Source organism: Sciurus carolinensis, chromosome 14 (genome assembly GCF_902686445.1).
Source record: "Sciurus carolinensis chromosome 14, mSciCar1.2, whole genome shotgun sequence".
Lineage (NCBI taxonomy): Eukaryota > Metazoa > Chordata > Mammalia > Rodentia > Sciuridae > Sciurus > Sciurus carolinensis.
Genome location: NC_062226.1, coordinates 25,906,567 through 25,915,896, shown reverse-complemented (window position 1 = coordinate 25,915,896; position 9,330 = coordinate 25,906,567).

The following is a 9,330-nucleotide window of genomic DNA, read 5'->3' as shown; positions in this document are numbered from 1 at the left end:
CTCTCTCCTTCTAACAAGTGCTTCCTTGCCCTTTTTCCATGTTATGACAGAGAACAAGGGCCCTTGCTAGATGCTGGTGCCATGATCTTGAACTTCCCAGCCTCTAGAACCATCAGCCAAATAAACTTCTATTATTTATAAATTACCCAGTCTGTGATAATTTGTAGTAGCAACAGAAAACAGACTAAGACAGAATAAATAGCTGATGGGCCAGGCCGGTCTCTTTTTTGGGTCTTGGATGAGGGGAATGAAGAGTAGGAATTTGCCACCTCCGTGTGGGTCTGGTGAACCTAGATATAGGGAGCAGTGGCTCCCAGTGATATGACAGTGACTTGCTCACTCTTTCCAAACCTGTGTTTTCTTCTTTCTAGATGTACATTCTAGTTATGGTTTCCAGCCTTCTGACGATGGAGCATGGCCATGTGACTTGAGTTCCAGCCAGTAGAAGGTGAGGACAAGTAATTTGCTTTTTCTCGAAGCAATCAAAACTTCCCAGACAACCCTGGAAGCCACAAAGAGATAGGGGAAGCACGGAGAGGGAATTTGGGTCTTGAAGTCTTTACACCTCAAAGAAAAGCTGTCTAGCAAACATCCTTTGCTGATATGCTACCATGATGGAAACATGCATTTTTAAAGGATTTGTTTGTTACGGCAGCTGACATCATCTTAACTAATAGAGGTACGCATAACAAAGGAAGGATTTTTTAAACAGAGCCAGCAAAAACTAAGCATCTCACATCCACTGCAAAGTTTCTTTGTGTTTGGTGCTGGAGACTTAGATATCCTGATAGATCTAATCAGGGAGTGACTGGAGCCTGGTGGAAATATTGTTCAAGGAGTCAGCAGACATGGCTCCAAGGCCTGACTGCTACGGATCACTGTCCAATCGTGGGCATGTCCCTTCCCCCTGACCCTCATTTACTTCATCTACAAAATGGCAATTGCAATATCTGCCTGCCTGACTGTGAGCATCAGATATAATTATGCATCTGAATGTGATGTAGACGACACAGCGCGGGGTTGGACTGAAATCAGAATGAAGACCTGATGCTGTCAGAAGCAATGGGGGGCACATTCGTTTGTCCAGTGGGTTAGAGCAAAGCATTAATGAATCCATTTAGTCTCATTTTATCTTTCATAGAACCATAAAAATAAGTGCTGCACGGGGCACTGGAAGGGAAAAAACGGAACAAGATGTACATCCTGCCCTAGGGAGAAAGAGGACAGCGGTGGCCAAGTCTGCTGTAAGAAGGCTCGAGGCCTCCCTCCGACTCTCTCGCCCCTCCTCCTGCTGATCAAGGCAGCCACTGCTCAGAAATGTGCTTGTTTGCGGGCTGGTGTTTGCTAAAGCTGGCCATTCATCAGGCATCTTCTCTCCTTGGACTAGTAAAATCTCATCCTGTCCACCTACCACATGGCCATAGAATCAGCCTTCCAAAACACAATCATGTCATTTCTCTGGGTCTAGAAATCTCTGTTTTTAATTCAAGATGCATGAAACCCACTTAGTAAGGCTTTCAGGAACCCTCAAAATCTGCTCTCAACCCGCCCTTTCTAGTCCTATTAGCCCCAGTTCAAGTCAAAGGGACCTTCTCTCAGTTCCCCGGGGAGTCCAGCTGCCTTCGAGACTGTGATCTCTGCTGGGGACACAGATGGAGGTCCAGGTGGCAAATGGAGAGAAGGAACTCAGGAGATCTGAGCTGGAGATAGATACGAGGACTATCTTTGTTAAAGTGAGACCTGGGACCCTAGGGCTAATGGGGTCAGGAGGAAGAGTAGGAGGAGAAAAGAGGGAAGAGGAAGGGAGGGAGGAGGGCTTCCGGAAGACAGATGTTCAGTGTGAGCCAAAAGAGGAAGCTGCAAGGCAGGGTGGGGGGTGAGCAGAACTGGGGAGCCAGGGACTCACAAGGAAGGAGAAAGTGACGAGAAGGAAAAAGGGGTCCCTGCTTCAAATGCTGCGGGCAAGGAGAGAAAGGGCGAGGGTCACCGGATAGGGCCAGGGGAGAGTCAGCAACTGTCTTTTCAGTGGGACAGCTGGCGGGGAACCAGTCTGCATGGGATATGAGAATTAAGAGGACAGAGGAGAAGGAGGCAGGGAGGAGCCCGCCCTTTGGAGAATGGCTTGAGGAAACCTGAGTCAACTCCCTAAAAAAGCAGCCCATTGTTCTCAGCCCTGGTGGCAGGAGTGGCTCTGGGCTCACCTGTTTCTGGTGACCCTGCCAGGCTGCTGCAGCCTGAGCTGTTCCCACCACCAGTTCAAAGGGACCAAGCAACAGGTGCTGGACCCCATTTATTTCAGAGCACCTTCCTCTTTCACTCACCTGGTTCCCAGACATCTCCCTCTGCAGTTCTTGGACGCTAGTTCCCAAACCTAACAAAGCCATCAAGAGGACACCTCCTAAGCACAAGATTTCAGAGAACCAAAACATGTGTCCTCTAAGTTGCTGCTCTGTGACCTTCGGTAAGCTACGTGTCTGAGCCTCAGTTTCCTCATCTGTTAAATGGGAACAGCAGTTCTTGCCTTAGAAGGCAGACCTGACGATCAGATTAGAAAATGAATGTCGAACATCACGGGAGACTGGGAGGCCGAATGGTGTATTGTTTACAGTGTTCTGATGCATTTTTGCCTGGAGTTTTTCAGGAATGTCACTCAGTTCTTGTCCTCGCACAACTCATCAGAATGTATCAAGAGCTGGGTGTGGTGGTGCACACCTGTAATCCCAGCAGCTCGGGAGGCTGAGGTAGGAGAACCACAAGTTCAAAGCCAGCCTCAGCAAGAGCCAGGTGCTAAGCGACTCAGTGAGACCCTGTCTCTAAACAAAATACAAAATAGGGCTGAGAATGAGACTCAGTGGTCGAGTGCCCCTGAGTTCAATCCCCAGACCAAAAAAAAAAAAAAAAAAAGTGTCAAGAAGCTTGTCTGCTTCACCTCCTACAATCATCATGGATCCAAGAACTTCCCACCACCTCCACGGCTAGCTATCACCATCACCAAACTGCCAACATCACCCCCGGCAAGCTTAGGCTTAGGACTGGATTACAATCTCCATTCCTCGTCTCTCTTCTCTCAATGCAGCAAGACGGTCCTACTCAGAGTGTGGCCACCACATCCTCACCCCTCCAAAGCTCTCCAAAGGCATCTCACTGTACGTTCAAAAGACACCAAAGTCCCTGCCCTGCCCACAAAGCCCTGCATGACCTGCCTCCCACTGTCCAGTGACTCCTCTGCTCCAAGACCACACCCTGTTTGTGATGTGCGACTCACTCCCGTACCATGTTCAGGTCTTTGCTCAAACAGGGACCTCCTCAGAGAGTGCCCCCACTGTCCTATTTGAAAGTGCCTGGTCCCCAGCACCCAGTTCCATCCCACCCCCACCCTGACATGCTCCATCCCTTCATCCTGTCCTCTGTCGGCGGAACACCGTTGGACGTGGGTTTGCATGTGACTCGTGTCCCCCAGTCCAGAGCAAGTTTCCTTAGGACAAGGATGTTCTTCTGCCATGTTGTCCTCCTTACTTAGAGGAGTTGTGGCAGGAGAACAGCCCGTCCCACCTACGGAATGTGAGAATGAATGGACCCAGGTCCCCCCACATCTGTCAGCTCAGCAGTGGCCTGAATTCTGTCCAGCCCACTTCAACTACAAGCAGCAGCTCCCTGGAGGAGCTTAACTTAAGCCTCAGGACAGCTTTTCCCCAGTCCCGCTTTAACTCCTTGAGTGGCGGTGCAAGGTGCAGTCTTTACTCACCTTTAAAACATTACTTAGTAAGAAGCGGATCCATCCTCACTGTTGAACAACCCCACAGAGCCTGCGCGTAGTCATGGAGAAGTCCTCCCCTTCGTCACACTCCTCGGGTCCCGTGCCACATCCTCCCCAGGTGCTGCTGTCAATGGTTGGGTGGGTTTCCTCGCAGAGTCCTTCCAAGCACTGACACACACGTGTCTACACTCGCGCAAATCTCCCTTCTAAGAAGTGGTAACATGCGGTCGGGGTACATCAAGCGCGGCAACGGACTCTTACCAAGCCACCAGCCCACGGGTCCTTCAGCCTGGGTCCACCCACATCTGCGCTCCTTCGGAGGCTGCCCGCTGTTCCCCTGCACAGATGCCTCAGGCCTTTTTTTAAGGTCCTGAGGTTGGGGTGTGCTAGCTCCGGGTGGGGCTGTTACAAACACCCCAACACACTTTCTCCTACACGCAAGAGATATGCACAGGTATTTCTGTGGACGAGGCGACTAGAAGACAAAAGAATATCTGAGAACTCGGTCGTATTCATGATAGTTAAAAATATAAATATTTAGACTATGGAATAATAATCTTTTATCAAAAAACCAATAACTCAATTTCCCTAAGACTGAGTCATAAACACAATGGCAGGGAGAGGCAAGTGACGAGGGATGAGGGCCTCCGGGCCTCTCCACGGACACCGGGTGTTAAACCTGACAGCCTCTCGCAGACTGGAGACGGTGCCTGCTCTGAACTTGGAGAAACCGAGGCCTGGGGGTAGAGGTGGCATGCCTGAAGTCCTCCAAGGGTAAAGGGGCAGGGTCCCTGCTCAACCCCAGCTATGCTGACAAAGCCTGTCATCTGCCAAGCACACCCTGGGTTTCCATTTCTCTCTCCTTCTTCTTTTCAATAGAAAAAAAAAATGGCTTGTGAAACTGGCTTGTCAAAACTGCCCTCCTGCTTCAGTACTTAAGAAGCCCAGGGCACCATCCAAGGGGCGGGTGCCCACTCAGAAAACCCGCTCCCTGCCCTTTCCCCTGGGGAGGACAGGGGCACCCGGAGACGGCTTCCTACCTGGGAGGACCTTTCACAACTCTCCCAGTTCCCACTGGCGACTGGGGCTTTGGAGAGTTCTGCCTGCCCTGGAGCACAGAGGGGAGAGGAGAGGGCCTCAGAACCACGGCCAGCCAGCCAGCACTGCCTCGGAAACTAAGGAGGCTCCAAGATGTCCTGGTGGCTTTCTGCTTAATGGCGAACAGAAAAACAGAAAAGGCCAGAGGGCCAAACACATGTTCACTGAGACATTCTCAGACACCCCCGGTTTACTAGAAAGAGGTTGATTATGCAGAAAGAGACTCCTGGGCTCGAGGCCCCAGCTGACGGGAAGGGTTCTGAAAGATACGCCTGTGTGCACCCTCCCTATAGAGGGGCCCGTGCACTCACTGCTCACGTCACTTAGATGACGCTGGCCCGGCCCAGCCCCAGCACCCAGCTCTGCTTTGTGCCTCTCTGCCTATGACCGAGTCTTCCCTGGGATTCGGAAACCAGCCTCCCCTTTACTTCCACCCGCCGGACCTAGGTCCACTCCCTAGGGACCCCACAGAACAAGTCAGATCCTGCCTCCCAGAGACACCCCTTCCAGCCCTGAGAAATGCCCCAATTCCCAGCCTCCCGACACCTTCTCAGCAGGAATGAAGGGGCTGCTGGATAGAGCCTTTCTTAACAAACAGGTCTAGCCTTTCTGGTTAGGAGAGCTGTCTGGACAAAGAAAACCAATCCCGCTTGTCTTTTGAATCCGCAGCCAGATGGGGAGGGAACAATAGCCCCAGGAGAAGTGGGGGGGACCTGCCTCTTCACATCTTAATGAAGGTGTGAACTTTGAAGCTGTATTATGAACACTTGAAAGCCCGGCCCTGCTTAAGCCTTTCAGCTGCTCGCAGCCACCCTGGATAATGAGGCCGCAGCTGTGTGGGAAGCGCGGGGGCAGGACAAGGGGAGGACCAGGGTTATCTGGAGGCAGGAGCCTCTGGGGCCCTGGCAGAAAAGCCACCCTTGGCTGCGGGCACTGCCCCGTGACCAGGCCCCGGTGGCTTTCAGGGACAAGGAACTCTCTGTTCAAGCCAAAGGAGAGCAGTAACCCTATTAAGGACAGGAGAAAGGCCTGGAGAGTCCTCTTTTACATTTTTTTTTTTAACTTCCTAGGTAATAAAAATAATGACTCACAGCTGGAGGGACCTGCCAGCCTCACATCATTTTGATGCACACAAGAGTCTCTCTGGGAGGCAGAAAGGACAGGGGCTCAGAGAAGACAGTGACCCTGTGTAAGGTCACTTGGCCAGTGAGTGGCAGGTCAACTAGTTCTAATCCAGGTCTTTTTCTGCCCCACGACTGACTCTCCCCTTGAAGCCTTCGAGTCAGGTCTTGAGGTGTCCCCTGAAATATCAAAACATCATGGGTCTGACATCGACTGAGTGTCTTCCCTGACCCTGGCAGTGGTCTGTCTCCTCATAGCAACCAAATGAGACATTATTATTATTATTGTTATAGATGGGGAAAGTGAGCCACATAGCCAGCAAGCACATGGCCAGGCCACAATCTAAAGTCAAGCTTTGCTAGAAACTTATTTCGCTTGTCCCCGGTGTACAGGTAACATTTATTCATGGGGGGGAATGGGAAAATTCAGAGACAGACCAAGAAAATGAAAGTCTCATCACCCAAACATGAGTACAGTATCCACGGCCTGGCTTTTTCTTCTGTGAATGTATGTTTTACATGTATTCATTCAGTGTGCATTTATTAAACATCTACTGTGTGCCAAGCACTGTTTCTGGGGTCAAAACTCAACGTGCGGTAGTATTTTAGAGATCAGTGCGGTGTGGAACCTGCTGCGTGTACTCCATATGCCGAGGCCCATTGGTCTGTCTTGCGTTTTGAATGGTTCTTTGACACATGCGTGTTTTGTAGCATCATGCCCTGGTCATTTGGGAAATAAGGATTTGCTGAGTCTCATAGTTCTTCCGGATTTTGACACATTTCATTATAATGGCCTCCAGGAAGCTTTGCCATATGAGAGGAGGAGAATGGGAAAAGGAAGCAATGCCTTGGTATTGTTGGGGAAACAATTTTAAGTTTGGGGATCCCCTGAAAGTCTCAGTGACCCTCCCCCTAGACGTCCACACTCCACCCTTTGGGAAGAACAGCTCTGGAGTAAGGAACAGGTGACGACCCTTGGGAAGTCCAACTGAACCTATCCCTCGGAAGGTATCAAGTTCACATGAGTGAGACAGCCAGGGAAGGACAGGGCATGAAGGCTGGGACAGGGTGCTCAAAGGCTGTCCCTCCGGGGCAGTGGAAGATATTCGAGAAGCATCTCAGGACGCCTGCAGGCGGGACCCAGCCTGAGTCACGGGTCAGGGTGTGGATAGTGCATTTACGCCTCCCTGGTCATACTCCTTTGCCTCCCTCCTCAGCTGGGCGGTGTCCAGGAGTGGACAGGACTGTTAGTTGGACAGAGCAGGTTCAGCAGAGGCCAGGAATAAAGGGTCCGAGGTAGATGCTGGTGAGGGACAACAGAGGCGGCAGGAACGCTTCTGATTCTGATTTTAGCCATCTCTCTTGAGTTAGAATCAACACAAGAAGAATCTAGAAAAAGTAGTTACAAGGCATAAGGATGAGGGAGGGGAAGAGAGGAGGGAACTGGAGCAATGGGCACACAGTCTGCCCTGTCACTTTTGCAATACTCTGTCCGTTGGCCGGACCCTTCCTGGGAGGTGCCTCGCGTCTTGGTTCTCTTGCCCCAGTCCTAACTCAGCTCCCAGGACCTCTTGGAACTGGTCTTGCTTCTTTCAGGGATGGCCCCTCCAGCCGGCCTCCAAACCCTGCAATCAGCTTTCTTTCTCCAGCACAGCTTTGATCATGTCTTACCCCTACTTAAAACCTGCAAGCATGCCCCCCCCCATTATCCACAGGGTCCACTGCAAATTCCACAGGGGACACCAGAATCAGGCACCTCACTCATTTCCTGCTGTTCCACCAGTGGCCCACTGTCCAGCCTCTAGCACTTCCAGCCTTGCTGCACACACACCAGCTTCTCCCTCTCTTTCCACTTTCATATCCATTCTCCTCAAGGCACCAAGGACCTTAACTTTCTGCCTGTCCTTCAACAGCCAGCTCAGTTATTACTTCTCCTCAAACCGAATCTGGCACTTCCTCCATCTTTGCACACAATGATGAAGTGTTTTGCAAGATGTGGTAGCTGTTGGTGCTGCAGTCTAGATAGCTCTGTCTTCCCTGCAGGCTTCTGTGTCTGGCAGGATCACACTTCCTGGATTCTATGTACTGAGATGGGACTTAGGAAACCAATTCTAGCTCTGGACAGTGAGTTCTGCAAGCAGTTCTGGTCTGGATGGAAGGCACTTCCAAGCCAGTGCATCTAATTGCCACTGAAAGACTATCCAGAGTTCTCCGTCCCCCTGTCCCTGCAATGGGCAGTGTCTGAAATGGACCTGCTCCGTCAGCCTGATCATCTAATAATTTGATGGGCACATACCTCCCCCAGAATGCCTCCCCAACCTCCCTACCAACTTGAGATTATCTGTCACACATTCTCTGAGATTCGGGGATTGTTTGTTAATGCAGCGTATCTTACCCTAGACTGATGGAGGTGGAGATCAGAAAAAGCCAAGCTGCAAGTTTACCCTGAAGTCTACCTTGACTCTGAGTCGTCCATGAGGCTGGCCCAACCCTAATGCATTAAACATGAGCGTCAGACACCTCCATTCCCTAGCCCGCCTTCTTCACTGATTATCCTAGACGCTTCCTGTCTGGCCTTGCTTTCACTCCACTCCTCTGCCTGCCCAGTGCACAAACTGCTTGGCTAGGCCTCCCGTTTCTAGACCCTTTGACTTCAGGATGAACTCTAGCTTTCTTGCTACTGACCTTCACTTCTCTCTAGCTATTGTTCTGCTGTTTGTTTTTATCCCCTGTGATAGGAAGGAAATTAGCCCCCCAAAGATGCCCCAGCCCCAATCCCCAAATCCTTCCATGGCAAAAGAGACTTTGCACACATTTCAAGGTGTGAGCCTTGAAATGGGTAATGACCCTGGCTCATCTGATCATGGTCACATGAGCTCTTAAAAGTGGAGAACCTTCCAGACTGAGTTAGAGAGGATGCTGTGACCATGGAGGAGGGTCAGAGAGATGCAATGTCACTGGCTGAGAAGGTGGAAAAAGGGACCCAGGAGCCAGGGAATGTGGGTGGTCTCCGGAGGCTGGAAATGGAGGTTTCTTTTAAACTTCTACAAATGAGCACAGCCCTGCCAAGGCCCTTATTTTAGCCCAGGAAGAGCCGTGCTGGACTTCTGACTTACAGAACTGTGAGATAACACTGTGCTGTTTCAAGCCCCAGAGTCTGTGCCCATTTGGTGGAGCAGCCACAGGAAATGAGCACATCACCCTTTCCACTCTAGTCTGCTCTGGAAAGTTTTCCTGTTTGTTGGGGCCAAGGTATCAGGGACATTCCCGACATGCCCCTGAGGCAGGAGAGAGGGGTAGACCCACGTCCTGGGTGGAAGCACCCTTGACTGGGAAATTACCGGAGAAGGTTGT